Below are 27,432 nucleotides of genomic sequence, written 5' to 3' on the forward strand. Positions count from 1 at the left end.
TCAGAACAAAGTCACTATGAAACATATCCAATAGCAGAAAGAACACAAGGAAGAGAGTTGGATCTTATTTTATACCTTAAGGAATTTCAAATTATCTTTAAGGGAGGGAGAGTCAGTTGGAACAACAAGCAGAGTCACAAAATTCTGAAAAAACATGTTGATTTTAAAACTGAAAACCAGCATTAAGTTTCAATCACTTTTTCAAAATATTAGTTATAATATTTATAATCCCCAAACTAAACTGAAAGGCATATTTCAATGAATGAAAGGTGGAGAATGATAATGACAAATGACACAAGTAACAACTTCCATTTCTCAAAATGTTGGAAATCACTACTTTATACAATAGGTGTGTTTCTGAGAATTTCTGTGGCAATCCATGATTCGGGTCCCATTTTAGTATTGATTACCACGACTATTTCAGAGCAACAGTCCTCTCCTTTCAACCTGGCAATCCGCTCTATGTGATCTCCCCACCAGCCCCTACTGGGCCAGTAAGTACAGCAAAAGCAAGTATTGACCCAGCATTTGTTCTCCAAAAAGTATGTTTATTGGCACCAGCAGAATCCTATCTGTTGTGGGTGTGGCCCATGTAGACAGCCTGGCAGAGCCCCATGTTGGGCCCATCTCACTAATGTACAGAAAGCTTCCTTCCATGGAAGTAAACCATCAGCTTCAGTGTGAGCTGGCAAGGTTCAGAGACACGCTTCACCTCCCACAACAGTTCACAGAGCTTTGACAAGGAGCTTTGGTCCTAAGGGTCCTTAAACCTGAGAAACTGGACAGGCTCCGAAATCCCTGGAGGGTAGGTGGGATTGGGATTGATAGCTGACAGGCTCAGAGACTGGCATTTAGCATCTGGCAGAAGTATCCATTGAATGAACCCTCCAAACACACTGAGATATCCTTTTGTGGTTCAGAGGATCCTTTTGCTAAAATGACATCACCCCCATGTACCTGTGATTTTGGTAAATTCTGAATCCTGGGAATAATATACCTCACATATGCCCAGCTAATGTTTCAATAAGCCAGAAACAAGTTTCCATGGTGATGATATGCTTCCAACACTACATTTTAGAAAACTGGAACTTTAGAACATTGCCAACAGCACCGGGGAATGCCAGCCAAGGACAGTCTGCCCAGCGGTGGGGCCAGCCAAGGCTTGAGAACTGAGAATGGTAACTACCATTGATTTGTGCCCATGATGTCTCAGGTCCTGTGTTAAGAACTGTATAAATATCATCCCATTAATTCTCACAGTGACCTTACATGCTAAATACTGGTATCCCCATTTCACTGATGAGAAACTGAGGCTCAGAGATGTCACCCACTGATTAGTGGGACTAGAATGCAAAGGCCTGTCTAGCTCCAAACCCCACGTTCCAAACACCTGCTTCCATGTAATGAACACTGTTGATTGTCTTCTAACTGCCATTCCCCACTTCTTCAATACTTACAGAACCCCAATTCTATATGAGTGAGCACCCTTCCCCACCATGAGCCAAAGTAAAGCATTATTGGTCTAAGCCAGCACTGTGCAAGAGAAATTGAATGTGAGCCATAAATGCAAGCTACCTACACAATTTTAAATTTTCCAGTAGGCACACTGAAAAAAGATAAGTGAAAATATTGTTATAATCTGTTTTACTTAACCTAATATATGCAAAATATTATCCTTTTAACATGCAATCAATTTTTTAAATTACAAATGAAATCCTATTAAATTATCCACATAAGGACAATAAAGTAAAGTAAACAAAGCACACGGATGGAGAGTGATGAGTGAGGAGGGTGGTCAACACACAATCTGAGCAGACACAAGAAGGAAATGAGGAGTGAGCCACATGAATATCTGGGGTAAGCATCCAAAGCCAAGGGAAAAGCAAGTGCCAAGATCTCAGGGCAGGGGTGGGGTGACTGGGCAATAGCAAGGAAGTGGATACAGCCTAAAAGAAGAAAATGAAAGGAAAGCAGTAAGGGCTGTGGTCAGAGGCAGGTGGGAATGAGGTAGACCCTCACAGTCTGCTGTAAAGACTCTGGCTATGGATCTGAGCAAGACCAGAAGCCACTGGACGGCTTTGAGAGGGAAAATGCACTGCCATTACATTTTAACAATCTCACTGCTAAAGAGGAGCGAGAGTAGAATCACAGAAACTAGTCAGGAGGCCACAGCCTCATCCCAGGTGAAAACAGGCAGTGGCTTGAATTGGGCCGGTCAGAAGCTGTCAAGATCTGGATATAATCTGAAGATTTGCTGGTGCTTAGGGAGATGTCGGAGAAAGAGTTGAGAAGAACTCCATGGTTTGGGGGTAGAAGAAGTGAAAGAATGGAATTGCCATTCCCCGAGATGGGACAACTGGAGCAAGAGCAGGTTTGGGGCAGAGAAGAAATCAGGACTTGGTTTTGATTCCTTAAGTTTAAGATGCCAATTAGACATTCCATACTCAAGCAGGATTTGTGGATTTGTGAGTCTAGAGTTTGGTGGAGAGTCCCAAGTTGGAGGTCTAAACTTGGGAGTCATTAGCACATAAGTGACATTTAAAGCCATGAGATAGGATGAGACCACTGAGAGAGAACATGGGTAGAAGAAAGCTCTCAGGACTAACCCAGGTTATGTCAATGTTTGAAGTCCAGAAAATCAGATGAACCCCAAAAAGAGACTAAGAAGAATATCAATGCAGTAGGAAGGGAACAAAAGCCAAGTAAAAAGTGTTTCAAGGCAAAAGGAGTGATCAACTACACCAAATGCTGCTGAGGAGTCAAGAAAAGAAAATTATCCACTGGATGCATCAACACTTCTGGGACCTTGATGAGAGTAGATTCAGAGGAAAGGGCATGAAATCCTGACTGTGCTCAACATCACTACTCACCAGGGAAATACACATCAGCACCACAATGGGACATGACCTCATACCTGTTAGAATGGCTAGAATCAAAAAGACAAGAAGTAAGTTTCAGAGAGGATGAAGAGAAAACGGAGCCCTTGCACACTGTTGATGGGAACGTGATTGGTGCAGCCACTATGGAAAACAGTAGGAAGGTTCCTCCAAAAATTAAAAATAGAACTATCATATGACCTGACAACTTTACTTCTGGATATTTACTCAAAGGAAACAAAAGCACTAACTCAAGAAGATATATGTACATCAGGTTCATTGCAGCATTGTTTACAATAGCCAAGAGGTGGAAGCAAACCAAGTGTCCAACGTCAGATGCATGGATAAAGAAAATGTGGTGTATATATATCCAATGGAATGTTAACCAACCACAAAAAAGGAAAGCCTGCTGTTTTTGACAATATGGATGGACCTTGACAGCATTATGCTAAATGAAATAAGTCAGACACAGAAAGATAAATACTGTATGATCTCCCTTATATGTGGAGTCTAAAAAAAACCAAACCACAGAAACAGAGAACAGATTGGTGGTTGCCAGAGGCAGGGAATGGGGAGGTGGGCAAAATGAGTGAAGGTAGTCAGTCAAAAGTCAATTATAAAATAAATAGGGGCACCTGAGTTACGGAAGGGGCTAAATCTTAATATGTAAGCCATTTTGTTCAGGTTTTCCGCTGTCTATAGGCAAAACAACCTCCTAACAAATACACTTCACTAGGAAACCCTTAAAGATTGTATACCAAGTGACAGATATGATCAGTCAAGATATAGGCTTTGAAAACAAATGGACCAACAGACAACCCAGAGATCCAGGCCTTCAGAACAATGACTCTGAGCTGCCATAGGCTGCTCAAACCAAGAGGGTTTCAAATGCTTTAAGAATTTCTGATTTAACTGTTACCCAATTTTACTATCCTAATGACTCCCTCAATAAAAACAAAGGGCCGAGCCTCTCCCAGCATACTCATGCTATTCTGAGGTAATTTCCCTTGAGTAAGAGTCTCCCTTGGAAGTACATGTGCTGTTTGGCAGGAGACAGCAAGGAATTGTCCCACTTTCATGTTAATAAAACTCCCCTGTCTCCTACTTAAGCTCAGTGGGATTTCCCGTAGTCAGTAGAAGCAGGTCAGTTTTAAGGCTAGGGAAATGAGATGGCATGAGGAAATGAAGGGCTCTGTACCCACAGTTCCAACATGTGGGATGTGGTTCTCCCCACACCACCAAGCAACGCTCAAAGACACAAGCTGGGTGTCCCATGATTCAACTCACATTTGATACTTTCTACCCCTATGTACCTGGAGACAGCATCAGATTCCACAGGTAAAGGATTCAGTCCTACCAGACTGCCCTCCACTTTAGACACCAGTCACAAGCTCAGGTTGTTATGTGTGCTTCTGACCAACTGGCTATAAATCGGAGGTTCCCATGAACCCCTACTTGGGTTTGATTAATTTGCTTGCTGGCTCGCAAAACTCAGAAAACCCATTCACTCACTAGATTACCCATTTATTAGGAATGCTACTGAAGGATACGAATCAACAGTCAGATGAAGAGATACACAGAACGAGGTCCCAAATAAAGGATCCCTGTTCTTATAGAACTTGGCAAGTAGAAGTGTCTTGGTTCCCCAGTCTGGAAGCTCACCAAACTCCCTCCTTGCCAGTCTTTATGGAGGCTTCATTACCTAGGTATGAGGGATTAAATCCTTAGCCATTGGTGATCGATTCTCCAGAAATCAGAGGGTGAAAGCCCCACCCCTCTATTCACTTCTGGTTCCCCTCGGCAACCAACCCCTATCCTTGGGTGTTTTCCAGGTCACTCCATGAACGTAAACTCAGTTGTGATGGAAAGGGGCTTGTTATGGATAACAAGACACCTATTTCACCTTCATGACTCTGAAGCATTTTCAGGAACTGAGGACAAGAGAGGAAATATTATATATATTTAATATACAACAAAAGATGTTCCCATTGCTCTCATGCCTCAGGAGATTCTAAAAGTTTGAGGGACTGTGATCCAGGAACCATGGATGAAGGCCAAATATATATGAGAAATATATTTTGGTCATCTGAATGGCCAAATATATAAATTCCTTATAAATCACAGTATCACAGAAATGGAAATCTTCCACGTATTAGCTTTGAGCCACATATTGCTCTCAGACCATCCTAAGCATCAAGTTAGAAAGAATGTCGTGGGAAACTGTTTGACCTTGGGAATGAAAGGATAGAGGGAAAGGAATTTATTAGAGGATCAGCTTCAGCACATATAGTCTTTCCTTACATTGAGCCCTTACCCCATCTTATCAGGCATGATAATTTATTAGACTCATCTCCTTGACTACAGTGTAGGGCCACTAATGATTGAGTCAGTCAGTCAGTGGATGCCTCTTTTGGGTGATAGATTGATTGGTTGTTAAAAGGATCTTCTTTGTAAGACAACACAAAAGAATAGTTTGAAAATGCCTACATTTTAAGACATTTGTAGAGATAACAGAAAGTGATTCTCACACTTGTGGTACCACACAGATGGAAGTTGGAGCCAGGCAGGTGGTGGTCAGAATTCTCAAATACAGGGTGGGATTGTCATTTCTCTTCAAGTGGAAGAGAAAAAATTATCTGACAAAAGGTAAAATTCAGTTTGATCTTCTTTTTGCCCTAATAATAAAGAGTAACTCTCAAATATGACTAGTGAGCAGATTTTATTTATATTCTGAAGTAATAATAGTACTCCAAATAATCACCTGAATTAGCAAGTACAAAGCAAACAGTAAAGATTTAAGGAACATTCCAGAATAGATTACTGCTATGAAATACAAGCTTGAGAGTTAGATAAAAAGAGTTGATTGTGAAAATGGTACATTTTCAGTTTTAAACATTTTATGCAGCAAATTTCAATAATATAATAGTATACAATTTCTTTCTTTCTTTTTTTTTTTTTTATTTGAGACAGAGAGAATGAGAGACAGAGAGCATGAGAGGGAGGAGGGTCAGAGGGAGAAGCAGACTCCCTGCCGAGCAGGGAGCCCGATGCAGGACTCGATCCCGGGACTCCAGGATCATGACCTGAGCCGAAGGCAGTCGCTTAACCAACTGAGCCACCCAGGCACCCAATAGTATACAATTTCAACAGGATAATTATAATAATATAATGAATCCTCCATGTCCACATCACCCAGCTTCAACACCTGTCAGCACAGGCCAGACTTCTTCCACGTGCCCGTCCCAGACACCCTATCAGTTCATCCATAAATACTTCAGTGTGTATTTCACAAAGACCAGAGTTGGTTTACCATCACCACAATACTATTACCACACCTAAAAATTAACCATTCTTTAATACCACAGTTACTGTTTGAATTGAGAATAAATCTTTTGAGAGAGCTCCATGTAAATAATTTAAAACATTTTCTTTTAAAATATTTTTAAATTAAAATGAATACACACATTATGTATAAGCATAAATATACAATGAAGTAGAATGTAAAGTTTGCACAAACCTTTTTGGTTAGTTTTACTTTTAAAAATTTCTTCAGGGGCACCTGGGTGGCTCAGTCAGTTAAGCCTCTGCCTTCGGCTCAGGTCATGATCCCAGGATCCTGGGATCAAGCCTCGCACTGGGCTCCCTGCTCACTGGGGAGTCTGCTTCTCCCTCTGCCCCTACCCCTGCTTGTGCTCTCTCTCAAAAATAAGTAAATAAAATCTTAAAAAAAAAATTTTCTTCAAACAGGGGTGCTTGGGTGGCGCACTCAGGTGAGCATCTGACTCTTGGTTTTGGCTCAGGTCATGATCTCAGGGTCCTGAGATTGAGCCCCATGTTGAGCCCCACGTCAAGCCCCAGGTGGGACTCCAAGCACTCAGCATGAGGTCTGCTTGAGATTCTCTTTCCCTCTCCCTCTGCCTCCCCACTCATGTTCTCTCTCTCTCTCTCTCGGATAAATAAATAAACCTTAAATTTTTTTTTAATTTAAAAAAATTTCTTCAAACATACATAGTCTGTTACATAAATATATAAATATGGTAATATATAAACCATTTTTTCTTGGACCCCTTTACCCATATAACCACACACACTGGTAATCTCTCAATCTGGTATCTGCTTTTCTAATTTTTTCTCTAAATTTATACTGGTCTGCTAAGCATTATAGATTACAGGGTAAACAATAAAGTCCCCGTGTTAGTTGAACTTACATTCTTGAGTTCCATATACTTACACTTATAAACATGTCTTATGTACATGTACTGTGAACATATCACACAGTTTTCTGATTCTTGATTTTCTCACTCATCACTATCAAGTCCACTGGTGTATTTCCCTTCATCCTCTTTAATGCTTGTGTAATACTTCAATCTATCCTATAAACTGTTTGACTATTTCCCTGATAGTAAGTATTACCTTTCTTTGTTTATCTTTTTTTTTTTTTTTTTTTTGCTGCTATAGACATCCTTACACATGTGTTATTCCTTCCCAGTGTTTTTATTTCTATAGATTTCAGTCCCTAGAAGTACAGCTGTCAGGTCTGGATGTGTATATTTATATCAAGAGTACAAAGATTCATTAGGGGAAAAGCCATGATAAAGGAGGGATGCTAAGAGAGACAGACATGCCGGAACCATGAGAAGAATATCAAGGAGGATGAAGGATCAGCTGGGTCACATGTGGAGTCCACAGCAGGGCTGACTCTTTCCTAATTCTTTCTGCCTAGAGGCACTTAGAAAAATATTTTTCCCTCTATTCTTAAAGTTCTACATTGTTACTAGAAAATGCCTGGACACATGCTTTTTCTCAACAAATTGGCCTCAATCTGGGCTAACTCTTTTAAAAAGGCAGACTTTCAAGAAAATGAGAAGACAAGCCACAGACTGGGAGAAAACAGTTGCAAAAGACATATCTGATAAAAGACTGTTTATCAAAATTTTTTTATAATTTTTTAAATTAAATTCAATTTAGTTAACTTATAGTGTATTATTAGTTTCAGCGGTAGGATTTAGTGATTCACCAGTTGCATATAACACCCAGTGCTGTTATGCAAAGAAGTTTCAAACTCACCACTAAGAAAACAAACAACCCAATTTAAAAATGAGCCGAAGATCTGAACAGACACCTCACCAGAGAAGACATACAAATGACAAACAAGCATATGAAAAGATGTTCCACATCGCATGGAACTTAAAACATACAACTTAAAACAATGATGAGATGCCACTGCACACCAACTGGCCTGGCCAAAATCTGGAACATTGACAACACCAAATGCTGGCGAGGACGTGGAGCTGCAGGGACTCCCACTCACTGCTGGGGGGCACGCAACATGGCACAGCCGCTCTGCAAGACCCTTTCTTCCAAAACTAAACATACCCTCATCATACAATCCAGCAATTGCACTCCCTAATATTTACCCAGGTGAATTGAAAACTTATCTCCACATAAAAAACCCACGCTCAGATATTTCTGGGAGTTTATTCATAATTGTCAAAACTTGGAAATAACTTAGATATTATTCTGTAGGTGAATGGATATATAAACATGATATGTCCTGACAATGGAATACTACTCAGGGATGAAAAGACATAAGACATCAATCCATGAAAAAAACACAGAAGAACCTTAAATGCATGCTACCAAGTGAAAAAAAAAAACCAATCTGGAAAAGTTGTATACTATATGATTCCAACTATATGACATTTTGGAAAAGGCAAAACTATGGAGGCAGTGAAAAGGTCAGTGGTTGCCAGGGGTTGGTAGAGGATGGATAGAAGGAACACAGGATTTGTAGGGCAGTGAAGCTACTCTATATGATACTGTAATGATGGATACACAACATTGTGCCTTTGCCCAAACCCATGGAAGGTACATCATCACAAGGGAAAGCCCAGTGTGAACTATGGACAATAATAAGGTCAGTGTGGATTCATTTACTGTAACCAGTGAACACTCTGGCAGGGGATGTTGATGGTCAGAGAGGCTTCGGGGTGGTGGGGAGTGGGTCTATGGGAACTCTCCGTGCCATCTGCTCAATTTTGCTGTAAACCTAAAACTACCCTAAAAAATAAAATCTATTAAAATTTTTAAGAGGAAAAAAAGAAACGGGCTCAAGTCTGCTTCAGTTCAGGAAAGTCTTCTGTTATCATTAGTATAGTAGTTGCCCCTCCTCTGTTGCTCCTTTCCCTCTTTCTGCTCCCACTACTCACAGTTCAAGGTTTTAGGATCTACCTTCCAAGCTTCTTATCTTTTCCACTTGCTTTCCGTCTCTTCTTATCTTTGCTCTATGTCAAAATATTTCTTGCCTTTGATTTTCTAGGATGCTAATTCAGATCCCCTGGTGATTTTCCTCTCCTTTAATTAATCTCTTGAATTGTATTTGGTTAGGAAGTTATGATTTTTAGCTCCAGAAAGTTTTTTTGTGCTATATTTAAATCTCCTTCAATACACTAATATTTTTTAAAATTCAAATTGTCTTGTGTCTCCTCCAGCAGCCCTGTTTGTTTTGCCGGGTCTTCCTCTCTCTAGGCAAGAACCTGAGAGGGGATATTGTTTTGCATCATTGGCTCCTGCTTTCACGTGCCCTGATGGTAGCTGCCCTCTCACCTGTGTGGTCCAGGTCACTAAAGCAGAGGTGCTCAGTCTCTATTGAGGCCAAAGCGTCCATGTCAGGGTCAAAGGCAGGAAAGACCCAGCCCACCCATTCAGTTGCCCCCTGGCCTCTTCAAGACCAGGTAGCTCAAGCACATGCACATGGAACTTATGTCAACCTTACCCCTGGGGCTCCTCAGAGCCCGAAGTCCCCTTGCACCCCACTCCCGATAAAGCCCAGTAGTCATTTGCCTCAGAATAAGGGCAGGGAGACTGGAGTGGGAGCAGAGGGTGGGGGACCTATGTTTAGTAGGGGGTCTTCCCAGAGTCCCAGCATGAACCCTCAGACATACCGTGACTTCAAATGCAAGTCCAAGCAGCATCAGGAAGCCCCAGAGCATTCTGGTAGTACACATTGTTCTCTCTCTACTGCTGATGGTGTTTGGCTGGGCACAGTTGAGAAATATGGGGCCAGTGAAACCTGGAAGAAACAGGGAAGTGAGAATAAGCAGATACACTAAAACAGATGCTTGGAAAACAAAGGTCTTCAGAAGGAATTCTCAGAACGTGACTACCTGGTTCAGTCGCACTCAGCTAGTCAGATTAGTGTGTCTGCTTGGGCTGGGTTAACAAAATAACAGACTGGGCAGCTTGAAGAACAAACACTTATTTCTCACAGTTCTGGAGGCTGGGAATCCAAAATCAAGGTGCCAGCCAATTCAGCTCCCGTGAGAGCCTCTTTCCGGCCTTCAGACGGCTGCCTTCTCGCTATGTGCTCACATGGCAAACAGAGAAATCTTTCTCTCTTCCTTTTCTTATAAACCACTAATGCCATCATGAGGGCCCCAACCTCATGACCTCAAACCTAATCCTAATTACTGCCAAAGAGCCTCATCTCCAAATTGAGGTGTTAGGGCTTCAGTACATGAATTGGGGGGGTGGAGGGGGACATTATTCAGTGCACAACAGAGTATTGCAGTGAACTGCTATATAACAAACTCCCAACTTCCAGTGGCTTAATGTTATAGAAGGTTATTGCTCACATATATAAAATCCAACTGGAAGTAGGGTGTGGTTCGTGTAAACATTTAGGGTCTGAGCCATCTTTGACAGCTGATTCCCAAGGTCATTTGAGGACTCACCATCCCTTCAGCAGAAAGGAGGAAAAATCAGGCTCCTGCATGAGAGGTTTTTCTAGGCCAGCTCTGGAAATTATCCACATTAATTCCATCCACATTCCATTAGCCAGAACTCAGTCATGTGGCCTTACCTAACTGCAGGAGAGACTGGGAACTGTAGTCTGACTGTGCACCCAGGAAGAAATGTAGACTAACTATACCAAGGTTCAGGTTTGGTAAGCATCTGGCGCATCTTCCCAGAAAACCTTATTCATGAAGATATTGTACATGTGACCCACAAAGATTCACTTCCCCAAACTGTTATTAATTACCCAGAAGCATAGGCTTATGTCATAACCAACAGGTCAGCAGCCTTGTTGTCTTTTGACCCTGGGTGCCTAAAGACAGGATTTCAGGGCCCCTGTCTGGTAGATAAACTGGTAGGTCCACATGCAAAGACTGCATGCCAGGGAGGCACCCCTTAGATCATCCCTTTCAATGGGGGCCAGTAGGGTATCTGGATCTATATCCTTCATCTCTAGATTTTATCTTCAAGATATTGCTCAAACCCACCTCTTCTCCCCATCTCTGCCTCTGCCACCTTCATCCCAGCCTCCATCAGTTCACCTTTCACCTAGACCACGCAGGCCTTCCAAATGGTCCCCTATGTTCCTTCTCTCTTCTTTCCATCCATTCTGTGCCCCAAATTAAATACTGCCACTATTTCCCATTGCTCTTAGAAAGCAAAACTCCAAACATGGCCTACCAGGGCCCACAGGGCTCCTTCCTACCTGTGACCCCATCCCCCTCCACAGCCCACTGGGCTCCAGCCACACTGGCCCTTTCTGTCCCACATGCTTTTCCCTTCACGGTTATGACATAAGCCTATGCCTCTAATTGTGCACTGAATAATGTCCCCCTCCACCCCCCAATTCATGTACTGAAGCCCTAACACCTGGTGGGAGATGAGTCCCATCTCAATTTGGAGATGAGGCTCTTTGGCAGTAATTAGGATTAGGTTTGAGGTCATGAGGTTGGGGCCCTCATGATGGCATTAGTGGTTTATAAGAAAAGGAAGAGAGAAAGATTTCTCTGTTTGCCATGTGAGCACGTAGCGAGAAGGCAGCCGTCTGAAGGCCAGAAAGAGGCTCTCACGGGAGCTGAATTGGCTGGCACCTTGATTTTGGAGGTCAGGAGGTGGGATGGAGGGAGAAGTGTGCCAGGTGAAGGGAAAAGAGGTATTTAGGAGCTTTAATTAGTAGGGAATTCCAAGCAGATTTGGGTTGAGGTAGTAGATTAGAGGAAAATAAGATTTGTTTCTACAGCTTTCTTGGCTTTAAAGTCCCAAATCTCTGGGGTTAGGAATATCTTTTTACTTCTTAGTACAGGGAGGGTATTTTTCATATTGGAGATTTATTTCCTGCTTTCAGGGCGACAAAGGAGGGTCTGAGTGTCCTTGCCACTGGCTGTTTCTTAAGTAACTTTTATTTAAAATAATAAAAAAATAATAATAATCAATGCGCCAAGAGAGGCACTTTTTGGGGCAGCCTGCCCTCGGCCCCTGCATATACATGTTCACTAAACTTTTATTTTTCTCCTGTTAATCTGTCTTGTATCAATTTAATTATTAGACCAGCCAAAGAACCTAGAAGAGAAGAAAGGAAAATTTCTGCCCCTACATATAACCTCCTAGGCTCTATTATGTGTCTCCTTTGTCACACGCACCGATTTGGGCCATATTGGATAGATATTATAATTTCCACTACCCTTATAGAGGGTAAGTTCCCAGTAGGCATTGGGCCCCCGGCTGCCAGGCAAGTTGTCTGGCACAGAGCAGGTAAGTAGTAAGAATGTGCTGGAAAAATGAAACAAGGACAGAAGTGCATATGAATAGTTCTCCGCCATTTACAAAGTGCTTTTGTACGAAGTATGACATGTGACCTTCACAACTTCACTTTCAAGTGGATTTTAGCACTTCCTTTCTACAGATGAGAAAGCTTAGTTTCATTTTACTCCCCTGTGGGTTTTTAAAATGCTATTTTATTATTCCTGCTCTTTGTCCTTTTTATTTGTCTTTATCCTTTTTGGGATTTACTCTATTGCTCTTTTCCTTACTTCTTAAGTTGAAACTCAGCTCACTGATTCATGAAACTTTTTTTATAAATACATTTAAAGCCAAAAGTTTCCCTGTATACATATTGCTTCAGCTACATCCCACAATTTGTGGTAGTGGTTTTATTATTATTCAGTTCAAAATATTTAAATTCCCCATTATGATATTTTCTTTGACCTATGAATCATTTGGAAGTATTTGTTTAATTTTTTAAATACTTATATAACACATTTTGGATATCTTTTGAGTTGTTGCTTTCACATTGTGTTGTATTTTGGTCAGACTTTTTATTATTGATGATGCTAATCCTTTGGTTTTGTTGAGATTTCCTTTATGGTCAAGTATGTGACTAGCTTTTTCTTTTTTTAAGATTTATTTATTTTAGAGAGGGGGTGGGAGGGGCAGATGGAGAGGGAGAGAGAGAATCTTGAGCAGACTCCCTGCCAAGCATGGAGCCCAACTCGGGTCTCAATCCCAGGACCCTGAGTTCATGACCTGAGCTGAAACCAAAAGTTGGAGGCTTAACTGACTGCGCCACCCAGGCACCCTTTAACCAGCTATTTTTAAATGTCCCTGGAGGGCTAGAAGCCTGAAAATTACATCCGAGAAGGCCCAGGTTGTCAGTGGCAACATGGGGGGAGGGACAACTGAGCCACTGTCAGGAGGGACAAGGGTCTGTATCCAAGGGTGGCAGTGAGTTGGGGCTGAGGGAGTAGAGGATCCTCAGGGCATTCTGAAATGTCATCTAGAGACAATATTACCCATCTCAGTGTGTCATTACTATTTCTAATTAATTCCGTGAATCCATCAGGGTCTTTGAGGTTACTTTGAAAGGAAGCTTGGAAAAGTGGGTGGTTTTCTCCTTTCATTGTTGGGTGACTAATGGAGCAATCTTGTTTTGCTTTCTGGCATGAGATCCTGTGAATATTTTAAGAAAGAATAGAGACCTTTTCATTCAACCCAGAGCCTCTGTTTTTAAACTCCTCAGGAGCTCCCGGGACGAAAGCACCTCCGCAGCTCTCCTCCACCCAAGCAAAAAAACAAGAACTCCACGTGTGGGACTCACGCACCACATAAAATGGAGATGTTAACTTCATTCATGATTTTTAAAGCATGACCTCAAAAATCCTCAGAAAATGAAGCTAATGGCCCATGTGTTCACCTTCATCATTAGAAATCCAAAAAGAAGTGTCTGTTATGTCATGAACAGACACTTCTCCAAAGAAGACATACAAATGGCTAACAGACACATGAAAAATGTTAATCATCATTAGTCATCAGGGAAATTCAAATCAAAACCACGTTGAGATACCACCTTACACCAGTTAGAATGGCAAAAGTTGACAAGGCAAGAAACAACAAATGTTGGAGAGGTTGTGGAGAAAGGGGAACCCTCTGAATGGATAAAGAAGATGTGGTCCATATATACAATGGAATATTACTCAGCCATCAGAAAGAATGAATACCCAACTTTTACATCAACATGGATGGGACTGGAGGAGATTATGCTAAGGGAAATAAGTCAGAGAAAGTCAATTATCATATGGTTTCACTTATTTGTGGAACATAAGGAATAGCATGGAGGACATTAGGAGAAGGAAGGGAAAAACGAAGGGGGGAAAATCGGAGAGATGAACCATGAGAGACTATGGACTCTGAGAAACAAACTGAGGGTTTTAGAGGGGAGGGGGTGGGGGGATGGGTTAGCCCAGTGATGGGTATTAGGGAGGGCCCGTACTGCATGGAGCACTGGGTGTTATACGAAAACAATGGATCATGAATCACTACATCAAAAACTAATGATGTATTGTATGGTGACTAACATAACATAATAAAATAAAATTTTAAAAAAAACTTGCAAAAAAAAAAAGAAGACCAAAAAGAAGCATCTTTTGATGAAATTCAACCCTTTGGGTTCTAGGGGCTTCACAGCACTGGGGGGCCCTCCTGTGGAGGATCCTGCAGTGAAAGTTGCCGTAATTCCAAAGACACAGGATGTCACCCAAGTCAGGGGGAAAATTCAGCAGAGAGGAAGGTGAAGTACCGCCCAAATACATTGGCACCAGGCTGGGTGGGCTTTCAAATGCCAAGCAATGACTGAAGCAGGATTGCCTGAATTCCCAGAATCCCACTCGCCCTCATGATTAGGGGTACAAAACAATCTGTGGGTCTGGGAGGACACACATGCTCATATCACAGTGAGAATTATGTTTAATCACTCAGAGCTTTAATGACCTCATGATTACTAAAAACAGGGTTCAAATCAAACGAATCCACTGCTGTAGAAACCATATCTTCTGGCTGAAATATTCCTTTTTCAGTTGTCAGTTTCTAATTTGTTGTTACTTCTTCCCAAGATCAAGCAAGTTGAAAGTTTGATTGCAACCAATCAGTCACTTCCAAAGGAATCATGGCCTTAATGCCCTTATTTGTTAAAAATGCTGCAATACACCCAACATGTCATTCAATCAACAAACATTTTTGCATGCATCTACTCTACCTAGGAGACTGAGCCAAGAACACAGTAATGTAAACAAAATATAAACACATGAAAATTTCAGTAATGATGCCAAACAATGAACCCTGGAGGTGCAATAAGAAATCTGTTTACCTCTTACACTGTTATTGGGAATGCAAGCTGGAGCAGCCACTCTGGAAAACAGTGTGGAGGTTCCTTGGCGAGTTGAAAATAGAGCTACCCTGCAACCCAGCAATTGCACTACTGGGTGTTTACCCCAAAGATACAAATGTAGGGATCCGAAGGGGTATGTGAACCCCAATGTTTATAGCAGCAGTGTCCCCAATAGCCAAACTGTGAAAAGACCAAAGATGTCTATCAACAGATGAATGGATAAAAAAATATGGTATATATATATATACAATGGAATACTACTCAGCCATCAAAAAAATGAAATCTTGCCATTTTCAACAATGTGGATGGAACTAGAGGGTATTATGCTAACCGAAATAAGTCAATCAGAGAAAGACAATTATCATACGATCACACTCATATGTGGAATTTAAGAAACAAAACAGGATCATAGGGAAGGGAGGGAAAAAATAAAACAAGATGAAATCAGAGAGGGAGACAAACTATAGGAGACTCTTAATCATAGGAAACAAACTGAGGGTTGCTGGAGGGGCGGGGGTGTGGGGATGGGGTAACTGGGTGATGGGCATTAAGGAGGGCACCTGATGTAATGAACACTGGGGGTTATATGCGACTGATGAATCACTAAAGTCTACCTCTGAAACTAATTCATTATATGTTAATTAATTGAATTTACATTTTAAAAAATAATTAAATAAAAAATAAAAGAAAGAGGTTCAAAAAAGAAAAAAATAAATAAAAATTGAAATTAAAAAGAAGGAATCTGTTTAATTCACAAATAGAGCTGGGAAAGATGCAGCCTTGAGTTCAGTGCAGAAAGTCAGCAATGTTGCCTGGAGGGAGGGATCAAAAGTCTTATGAGACAGATGAGTCAATATGAGCCCTAAAAAAAAGGAGAAGCTGGAAAATCAGAAAGCCTAGTAGAAAACATTCCAGGACAGACAAAATGATGTGAATAAAATCAAGAAATCTGGACAGTGTCAACAAAGTTTCTTAAAGGTAAGTTTCATCATCTGAGACCAGGGCCAAATGGTGATGGAATTAATACGTAGGAAGAGTTAATCTGCTGCCCTATCTCTCTCCTCTCTGCTTAGCTGCTAGGTTCCCAGCATGCAGGGCCAGCTATAGAATTTGCTGGAACCCAAAGCCAAATGAAAATCAGAGCACCAGTGGAGAGCGTAAGTGAGCCTCCCCTTTCCTTGGGCTCATGGCTCTAATCCTCAGGGAATGGGTGACCCCAAGGGATTGCAATCTTTATGCAGGAATGTACTGGGTACCTGGACCAAGTGGCGAGTGCTCTGCCCAAATTGGGCATGGCCAGCCCAGGGAAGGATGACCACTGCCCTGCCCAGTCTGAAAGGCTGACTGTGGAGGGAGCAGGAGAACCTGGACCTCCCCAACCAATGCCTCAGGATAGAGGGTAGCATGGGTTTGGGCCAGGGATAGGGAGAGAGACCTGGGCAGGATCCAGGCTCCAGGAGGCAGGATGCAGGCAACTGCAGATGTGTTCCAGGGAGGCAGTGGGAGGCCCCTGCACATGCTGCATCATCCCACTGGACTTCACTTACAAAACATAAATGCAGATAAAATTATGAAGAATTTCAAGATGGCAGCCACAGAGCAAGGATCTCCGAGGGCTGGGCCCCATGTGACTACATGAATCTCTGGGCAATGAAGCCAGCCCTGCCAACATCCCACAAGGGCCTGCCCTCCCTAGAAATCTCCCCATCTTGTAGAATTTTCTGTCCACTCCCCACCCAAAGTTATATTACAATCACTTTCTGAACTAGTCTGAAAAGCTCCTGCTAATCCTTTATGAGCAGGGGTCCCCACCTATGCTTAAGCTACATTCACCATGAGTCAGACCTGCCCACATGTGTCTGCAAAACCAGGAGCAAGTCAGCCTAGAGTCTTTCCCAGAGAGAATGAGGAACCTGCTAGAAAGGAACATTTCCAGAAGATCTGGGTGGTCCAGCAGTGACTCACCAAGTCCTGGGAAGAGGGATCCTAGGGATCCCCACCATCAGTGGCAATGGGTTTGCCTGCAGCAACCACATTGACCAGTGAAGCCTGAGACATTTACTCTTGCACAAACGTAAGTCACCCTTGAAGATTCCAAGCACCTGGGTGACCCTCTGAAAGGAGCTGAAGTTGCAACAAGTTCACTGGTAGCTTCCAGGGTCAGAGAAATAGTGGGCAGAACAATGACCTCACTCTCACCTCTTTGGTTCGTGTGTCCAGAGGTTTCTGGAATTCCAGCTAACCCACCTGCCCTTTAACATTGGCTTTCTGGAGGCAAAAGTTTTCTAACACAGAGGGACAACCATTTATGAGACCTCAAGGCATTATCATATTTTGGAAAGAAGGATCACTTTTCAGGAAAGTGGGATAGACTCCTGGTTCCTGAGTCTGGAGTCACCTGACACAGTTTCAGGGGGACCTAGAAAGACACCTGAAGCTCCACAGAAGCCAAGTCCTCCCTGAGAGGCTCTGAGGGCTGAGGTCCCTTCTGAGACAAGTACCATTCACCCATGAAAACTACACCTCAAGTTTTCCACAGCAGGAAAAAGACACAATTGTGACCTGCAAATTTTGCCCTGGTTTGTTGGAAAAACCTCTGACTGACCTTAAAAACACATAAAATATACATATTGGCCCACAAATGCATTGTATTCCTGAACTAACCAAATAGTCTACAGTCAATTGTCTAACACAAACCTGCCGTTAGTCCTTTAATCTTACAGCAGAAAATTTTCCTAAAGGCAATTTGAAATCATACAGTATTTTTTTGGCTAATTTTTTTCCAACTTTTCATTCTAAAAATGTTCAAGCCTAGAGTGAAATGACAGAATGATGCACTGACTACCTTCCTACTCTTCACCTAGAAGTACTGCGTTAACACTTGGTCACAATTGTTTGATCAAGCAGTACTTAACTTTGTTAAGTACTGGCCCTTGGAAAGGGTGCAATGAGCCTCCCTTAGACTAAGATACTCTTGTTTCATGGCAAAGCAGGTGTTTGCCTAGACAGTAGGGGTTGGGAGATGTCTGTGGGCCTCTCCCCAGTGAGGTTTGACTACTCTTTCTGGATTAAGAACCAAGGGAGATTAGTTGAGGAAAAGCATGAATTGCACTTATGCGTGCATACTTTAAAAAATGTCAATAAATTCAGTAAATATTAAGTTTCTTTCATTTACTGGTGTCCCTAATAAAAGCAAAACCCTTCTTTAAACATTTTCACGTGCTATACATTCATTCACCAAACATCCATGAAGCCCCGCTCTGCAGTGGAGGGCCCTGTTCTGGACACTGAGGACACAGCCCTGCACAGACAAGGCTGAGGTCTCACGAGCTCCCCCTAGAAGGCGCGGGGACCAACAACGAACTAGTACAGAAATGTCACATGAGGATAAGCGCTCTGGAGGAAATCAAATAGGGTTAATATGTGGGGCAAGGTTTGTGACTCCAGCTGATTCGTTTGGGGACAGAGGACAAGCAAATAAAAAGATCCCATGTTAGCAAGTGAGGTCCCACATGCAAACAGGCTGCTTGTCCTGAAGATAAGGAACAGAGAAAGGGGTAAGAGATGAGGTCAGAGATAGTGGGGCCAGATGTGCCAGGCGTCCTGGAACTTCGTGTAGAGTTTGGATTTTATCCCAAGTTCCAAGGAAAATCAGTAGAGGTTTTGATACAGAAGAAGGACACAATCTGAATTCAGTTTCAAAAGATCCCACTGGATCCTTTGTGAAAAGGTGATTATAGGGCTTATATTAGCTTCCTAAAGCTGCAGGAGCGAAGTACCACAAAGTGGGGGGCGTCAAACAGCAGAAGCTGATTACCTCACAGCTCTGGAAGCCAGAAGCCCCAAATCATGGTGTTGACAGGGTCACACTCCTTCAGAAGCCTCTAGGAGAGGATCTTTCTTCTTCTTCTTTTTTTTTTTTCCTATTGCAAGGTCTCAATTTATTAATTAGATTTTTTTCTTCTGCAGACCTCCGCTCAAAAGGTTGTGATTATAACTTTGTGTATGACACACTATCCTTATTTGTCCATGCAACACATTTAATTGTTAACAATGTTTTAGGTAGTACTTTACAGTTGAAAGATGCTTCTATATATGTAAATTATGACATGATGGGCTCTCCCTGTTGATGATAGTTACTAGAACTGAACTCCAGCTACCTACTATTCAATACAATATTGAAAGACTCAACTAAATTTTCTTATTTTCTTTTTGTAAAGAGATAATGTAGTTTCTTTTCTTTTCTTTTTTTTTTTAGTTTTTATTTTAACTCCAGTTACTTAACATCCAGTGTTATATTAGTTTCAGGTGCACAATACAGTGATTCAATACTATGAGGGGAAGATCTTTCATTGCCTCTTCCGCTTCTGGTGTCCCCAGTGTTCGTGGGCTTGTGGCTGCATCACTCCAAACTCTGCCTCGATCTTCCCATGGTTCCTTCCCTGTGTGTGTGTGTGTGTGTGTGTCTTCTCTGATAAGGACACCAGTCAGACTGGATCAGGACCCACCCTAAGGATGGACTTCATTGCACCTGCAGACCCTATTTCTAAATAGGTCACATTCGGGATGGCTGGGTGGCTCAGTCAGTTAAGCATCTGACTCTTAGTTTCAGCTCAGGTCACGATTTCAGGATCATGAGATCAAGCCCCGAGTCAGGCTCCATGCTCAGAGTGGAATCTACTTAAGACTCTCTCTCCCTGTCCCCTTACCCCTCCCCATGTGCTTACTCGCACGTGCACTCTCTCTCTCTGTCTCTCTAAAATAAATAAGTAAATCTATAAATAAATAAATAGGTCACATTCAAAATTCCCAGGGGTCAGGACTTCAACATACCTCTTGGGGGGGACACAGTTCAACCCACAGCAGGGGCACAGGAACCGAGACGGGGGCTGCTTCGGGTTCCTGCAGGGCGCAGGCAGGAAAACAGCCTGCGGAGATGGCTTGGGGGAAGCAGAGCGAAAAGAGAGGTTAAGATTTGGGTTCTGTTTTGTAACTCTACCCACATGACTTTTGAGGGTGAGAGTAGTGACTTCTAGAATCTTGGATAGTCCAACTGGGAAGATGGGAAAGTTAAGAGAAAGGTCAAGTTGTAAGGGTAAATCAGGCGCTGTACTGGGAGCACGTTCCCTCTGGGATGCTTTCTCCACGCAGATGGAGATACACCTGCTGGATCTCAGGTGACAGGTGCCCACTGGAGATGTAAATCTGGAAATAAGCAGCATAAGGATCCTCATTTGAAATTGAATTTCCTCGCTAATAGGGCCATTGAGACTTTGAACAAGGAAATAATTTTGAAATAAATGCTAAAGACAATTTTAATCACCTCTTATGTTTCCGGAGAGTCGTGACCTGAGGCTTCACGCTCACAGTGTCAGGAGGTCATCTGCTGGTGATTTAGTTCACATGGGGCGTGTGAGGAAGTGAGATGGGCTGTGTTGCTGGCTTTGTTGCCCACAGACTTCCAAACCCTTGAATCTGGTTATCAGTTAAGGACAGGTAAACCCTGTCTCATGTGACAAAATGTCTCTGTATTTTGAACAGTTGTTCTTAAATCCAAAATAAACCTATAATAAAAAGTATGGTCCCCTTTTTTGATGTTCCCTGACAGCTTTTAAGCCTCCCCCACCCACTCCCCCTCCATCCACACCTGAGAGAGCTGAGAAGGCCCAAGTGCTCCCTCTTTGGGGGTAGGAGACAGGTCAAATGTCTCTCCTGACATTTCAGGCCAGCAAGGAGAGCCTGCCTGCTCTCCCCAAAAGCCTCCATACGTGTGTGATCAACTTCTCATATACCCTCTTACTGTGAGTGTAGCATCAGCCCTCTTGAGATCCAGATCAAATTTTGGGGGGAGGCCATCCTGCTTCTTCAAAGTGCTTAAAACAAAACCCAGGAATCGATCATAAAGTACTGTTTAGGAAAGAAAAGAAACGCTTAGCATTACAATCGAAAAGACGCAGTTTGGAGACTGATGAACAGTGAACCGTAACAGAGCTGATCCTGGACAGAGGCACCCACCAGCCCCCTTCCCAAAGGAGTCATCGATGGGGGGCTATCTCTCACAGAGCCACGCCAGCAAAGCCTGGCTGGAGGCAGGCTGGGAGCTGGCTGCCCTCCTCAGGCAAAATCTTTGATTACCACTCGGAGGCTAAACTGGAAAGAGAAATGTTAGTAAGTTATAGAAACTCGCCTCCTGCATAGGGGTCAGAGGGTGGGCAGGGACGGACAACAGCGCAAGGAAGGGCGTGGAGCACTGCCTGGTGAACGGTACAAGACAACACCCTCCAACTGGCCAGAGAAGCCCCACAGCCAAGGTTTGAATAGCGGCTTCTCCAAACCTCGCTCATGTTCAGGGTCCGGGTACTCCGGGTCCGAAACCCAGGGTGTCCCGACCTCATGCCCTGCTTTGTCCTTGTCTGGAGGAAGCGCCCCGGACCGTAGGAAGGCCTGGTGTGCATGTCTCTGCAGAGGAGGTGAGCAGGCATGACCTTTGTGCAGGTGCAGGGGTGGGGGGACAGGCGGCAGGTGCAGGTCTGGGGGACACCAAAGGCAGGTGGGCGAAAATTGATGAACAGTCCCATTTAGACATGCAAATGAGTGATAACCTTAGCTTTTGCAGAGTCTTCAAGTCACATCAAAATATACAGTAACTGGGGCACCTGGGTGGTTCATTCAGTCGAGCCTGACTCTTGGTTTCAGCTCAGGTCATGATCTCAGGGTTGTGGGATTGAGCCCTGTGTGGGGCTCTGTGCTGAGGGTGGGTCTGCTTCAGATTCTCATTCCCTGCCCCTCTGCACCTTCCCCTGCTCACTCTCTCTCTAAAATAAATAAATAAAATCTTTTTAAAAAATACAGTAATGTAATTCTTATAACTATTACCATCCCCATTTCAAGGATGGGAATATTGAGACAAGAGTGAGTATAACTGTTTTATAGCTCCAAAAATCTGTCAAGTGTGAGTGTAAGACTGTATTCTAGTCATCCCAGTTTCTACACCTGTAAAACAAACAGAGGCTGACAGCATTCACCAAGTGTTGTCTGTCCCACCCACACACCTAAGAAGAGAGTTTTAGTGTAATAAGGGAAACATTTTTATTTGCTGAACAACTAGAGCAGCAGAGGGGGAGAGAGAGGGACAGCAGACTCCATGCTGAGCACAGAGCCCCACTCGAGGGGTTTGATCCCAGGATCCTGAGATCATTACCTGAGCTGAAACCAAGAGTCCGGGGCTCAACCGACTGAGCCACCCAGGTGCCCCTCATCTTCTGATTGCCTCCTAGCCTCTTCCCCACTCTGCTCCACTCCACCAGGTCCTTCCAAAAAGGAATCAAGGACCAGAGCAAGCCTACTGATGCCTTACCCAGAGCAGACCTGGAGTAAACATTTGTGGCTAATAAGCATGCTGAAACCTGTCATCTTGAGCCAATCTCCCCTTTGTCAGAACCAGGTGAAGAAAACGGAGAAGGTACTAATTTTAATGTGTGCAGTCACAAAGCATAACTTCTTTGTCCATTATTTCTGTGTTACAAATGAGAGCATGCAGGCTCAGAGGGGCTCTTTAACGTGTGTGTGATCAGAGAGGTGGGAAGGCTGTGGTTCAGACTTAAGTGCTCTGACCCAGCAGCTTGTGCTACTTCCATAATACCCATCACTTTTTGTGTACTTGACTCCAAGGCAAATGAGAACAGAGACATTTTGTAGAGACTCCTTTATCAGGTTGAGGAAGTTTCCTTCTGTTCCTCCTTAACTAAGAGAGTTTATCATAAAGGGATATTGAATTTGGCAAATGCTCTTGACAATATGGCTTAGTTTTTGGTGTGCACGCGTGCGTGTGTGTTTTAGTTTGTTAACATGGGGAATTATGTATGTTAATTTTCAAATTTTAAACAAACTTTGCATTTCTGAGATAAATATAGTATATTCCTGGCCATGATATATTATTCTGTCTATATATTGTTGTGTACAATGTGCTATGAGTTTGTTAAGAGTTTTTACAACTATTCCTATGATGATATTATGTCTGTAGCTTTCTTTTCTTATAATGTCTTTGTTTTTTTTATCATTTACCATTTATCAATAGGTAACATTAGCCTCATAAAATAATTTATGAAGTATCCCCTTTTCTTCAATTGTCCACAAGAGTTTGGGTAAAACTGATGTAAGTTTTTCCTTAAATGTTTCGTATGATTCATCAGTAAAGGCATTTGGGGCAGAAGTTTTCTTTGTGGGAAGATTTATAACTCCAAATTCAGTGTCTTTAATAGGACTCTTTAGGTTATCTATCTCTTTTTGAGTGAGCTTTAGTAGTTTGTATCTTTCAAGGAATGTGTCCATTTCATCTAAGTTGTCAAATTTATTAGAATAAAATTTGTTCAGAATAGTCCTTTATTATCCCTTAATATCTGTAGGATCTGTCTCTCATTTTTTATATTGGTAATTGTATCTTCTCTTTTTTCCCTGATCAGTATGGTGAAGCTTATCAGTTTTATTGATTTTCTCAAAAAAAAAGCAGTTTTTGTCTTGTTAATGTTCTCTATGGTTTTTTGTTTATAGTCCATTAATTTCATTCTTGTTTCCTTTCTTCTGCTTATTTTGAGTTTACTTTGCTCTTTTTTTATTGTTTCCTGATTAGTAAGCTGGAATCGTTGATTGAGACCTTTCTTCTTTTCTAATATAGGCATTTAGTGCCCTAATTTTCCCATTGTACCAATTAGTGTCGTGTCACAAACTTTAAATGTTGTATCTTCATTTTAATTTAGTTCAAAACACTTTCTAATTTATCTTTTGGATTCTTCTTTGATCCATGAATTTTAGAAGTATGTTGTGTAATTGCCAAAGATCTGGGAAGTTTCCAGAGATCTCTCTGTTACTGATATCTCATTTAATTCCATTATGATCAGATAATATATATTTTATAACTAGAATTCTTTTCAATGTATTGAGACTTCTTTTATGGCCCAATAACTGGTCTATCTTAGTAAATGTTCTATGTGAACTTGAAAAGAAGATGTATACTGCTATTGTTAATTTTAATGTTCTATAAATGTCGATTAGGTCAAGATGGTTAATAGTGTTTTTCAGGACTTCTATATCCTGGCAATTTTTCTGTCTACTTGTTTTATTCATTATTGAGAGAGTGTCATTGAAATCTCTGACTTGATTGTGGCTTAGCTATTTCTCCTTGTAGTTCTATCAGTTTCTGCATTATGTATTTTGAAGGTCTGCTATTAGGTACATGAAAGTTTATGATTGTTATGACCTCCTGATGAACTGACCCCTTTATCATTATAAATTGACCCTCTTTATTTCTGTTCTGACATCTACATTGTCAGATACTAATGTAACCACCCCAGCTTTCTTTTGATTAGTGTTAGCATGGCATATCTTTTTCTATAGTTTTACTTTGTCTACTCGTATCTTTATTTTTAAAGTGTGTTTCTTGCAGAGAGCATAAAGTTGGGTCTCACTTTTTATCCAATCTAACAACCTCTTCCACTTAATAAATGTATTAATTTTCTAGGGCTGCTGTAACAAAGTACCACAAAGTAGGCTTACACAACAGAAATCTACCATCTCACAATTCTGGAGGCTAGAGGTCCAAAAATCACAGTGTTGGGCAAGGTATCTTCTTTCTAAAGGCTGTGAGGATGAGATCTGACCCAGGCCTCTCTCCTCCATTAGTAGATGGCTATCTTCTCCTTATGACTTCATGGTGTCTTCTCTCTATGCATATCTATCTCTGCACCCAAATTTCCCCTTTTTATAAAAACACCAATCATATTGGATTAGGGTCCACCCTAACAACCTTATTTTAATTTGACTGTCCCTACAGAGACCCTATCTACAAGAAAGGTCACACTCTAAGGAACTGGGGGTTAGGACTCTAACATATCTCTTCCAGGAAGACACAATTCAACCTATAACAAGGTGTTTAGACCATTTACACTTAATGTGATTATTGATACAATTAGGTTTAAGACTATTATCTTGTTCTCTGTGTGTCCCATCTGGTCTTTGTTCTTTTTTTCCTATTGCTTTGGAGCAATTTAATATTTTCCATGGTTCCATTTTCATCATTCGTTGACTTATTAGCTATAGCTCTTTGGCTCTTTGTTATTTTCATGATTTCTTAGAGCTTATAGTATACACCTTTGATTTATCACAGTTTAACTTCAAGCAATATTATAGCACTTCCATATAAAGTGAGAACTTTATAAGACTCTTCATTTCTTCACCACTGTCTTTGCGGTTTTTGTCACACATTTTACTTTTACTTTTTTTTTTTTAGTACAGTTGATACACAATGTTTTATTAGTTTCAGGTGTACAACTTAGTGATTTGACAAGTTTATACATTATGCTGTACTTTTTTTATTTCTTTTTTTTTTTAAGATTTTATTTATATGTTTGAGAGAGACACACAGAGATAGCAAGAGAGAGCACAAGGAGGGAGGAGAAGGCGAAGCAGGCTTCCCAGTAAGCAGGGAGTCTGATGTGGGGCTAGATCCCAAGACCCTACGATCATGACCTGAGCCGAAGGCAGACACCTAACTGACTGAGCCACCCAGGCACCCCATTATGCTTTACTTCTATATATGTTTTAAACCCCACACAACATTGTTTTTGTTTATTTGTTTAATTATATTTCAAGGAGATTTAAATAGTAAGAAAAAATGTTTTTACATTTATCCACATAGTTACTATTTCTAGCACTCTTCATTCTTCTGTTTAGAGCCATATTTTCATCTGCTATAATTTTTCTTCTGCCTGTAAGATTTTCTTTAAAATTTCTTATAATGTAGGTCACTGGTGAATTCTTTTAGCCTTGGCATGTCTAAAAAAGTCTTATTTCATCTTCATTCTTTGAAAGATATTTTTGCTAAGTATAGAATTCTAGGTTGACAGAGATTTTGTTGTTGTGGGATTTTTTTTCATTCAATAGTACTTTAAAGATGCTACACCACTATGCTCTTGCCTGCATTGCCTCTGGAGATATCTGCCATCATCCTTACCTTTGTTCCTCTGTACAAATGTATATTTTCCCCACTGGCTGCTTTTGACATTTTCTCTTTATCACTGGTTTTGAGTAATTTGAGATGTGCCTTTGTGTAGTTTTCCGTGTGTGTTTCTTCTCCTTGGGGTTCATTGAACTGCTTGGATCTATGAGTATATAGTTTGTATCATATTTGAGAAACTATCAGTCATTATTTCATCAAATATTTTTTCTGACCCCCTTCTAGGGAGACTCCAATTGCGTATACATCATACCGCTTATAGTTGTCCCACAGATCACTGAGACTCTGTTTTATTATTATAGTTTTACTATTGTTATTGTTTTCTTCTTTTTTTCTATCTTGGTTTAATTTTGCCTGGTTTTTATTTCTCTGTCTTCAATCTTTTCATTAAATTTTTCTTGTATAATATCTAATCTGCTTTCAACCCCATTCAGTGTATTTTTATCTGAGACACTGTAGTTTTCATCCCTAGAAGCTCTATTGGGGTTTTTATAACTTCCATTTCTCTCCTTAACTTTCAAGCATATAAAATGTCTTTGCCTGCTAATTCTAATATTTGTCAGCTCTGGGTTGGCTTCAATTTTGACTTTTTTCCTCATTATGAACTGTGTTCCCCTGTTTCTTTGCATGCATGGCAATTTTTTATCAGATGTCAGATATTTTGAATTTTCATTTGTTAGGTATTGGATATTTTTGTATACCCATAAATATTCTCAAACTTTGTTCTGGGGTGCAGTTAAGTTTCTTAGAACCAGTTTGATCCTTTTAGGTCTTGTTTTTAAGTCTTGTTAGGCAGAACCAAAACAGTTTAGTCTAGAACTAATTATACCCCACTACAGTGACCAGACCCTTCAGGATACTCTACCCAATTTCACATGAATTATAGGGCTTTTCGATCTGGCTGGGGGGAACAAGCATTATTGCTGACCCTGTATAGATACTGGATGCTGTTCCCTCTAAACCTTTCAGAGAGTGCCTTCCTGGTCTCAAGTACTCTCCACATGCATGTGGTGATCAGTGTTCTGATGAATACTCGAGAGGTGCTCTCAGCATATCTCCAGAGTTCTTTCTCTGTGTAGTTCTCTCCTCTC

General features: G+C 41.5%; 1 long non-coding RNA gene across 1 annotated transcript in view; it reads right to left on the reverse strand.

The window, feature by feature from the left end:
• The window catches only part of LOC123836789 (uncharacterized), a 131,647-nt gene that overhangs the window by 88,934 nt on the left and 15,281 nt on the right, over nucleotides 1–27,432 (reverse strand). Inside the window, exons 5-7 of the long non-coding RNA XR_010413831.1 lie at nucleotides 20,654–21,237; nucleotides 20,164–20,535; nucleotides 9,821–9,948 (exon numbers count right to left, since the gene is read on the reverse strand). This is a non-coding gene — a long non-coding RNA (uncharacterized LOC123836789). The remainder of the gene's footprint in view (nucleotides 1–9,820; nucleotides 9,949–20,163; nucleotides 20,536–20,653; nucleotides 21,238–27,432) is intronic.

The sequence above is a fragment of the Mirounga angustirostris genome, unplaced genomic scaffold (assembly GCF_029215605.1).
Source record: "Mirounga angustirostris isolate CCGP_5_RB_7025 unplaced genomic scaffold, mMirAng1.0.hap1 SCAF_8, whole genome shotgun sequence".
Lineage (NCBI taxonomy): Eukaryota > Metazoa > Chordata > Mammalia > Carnivora > Phocidae > Mirounga > Mirounga angustirostris.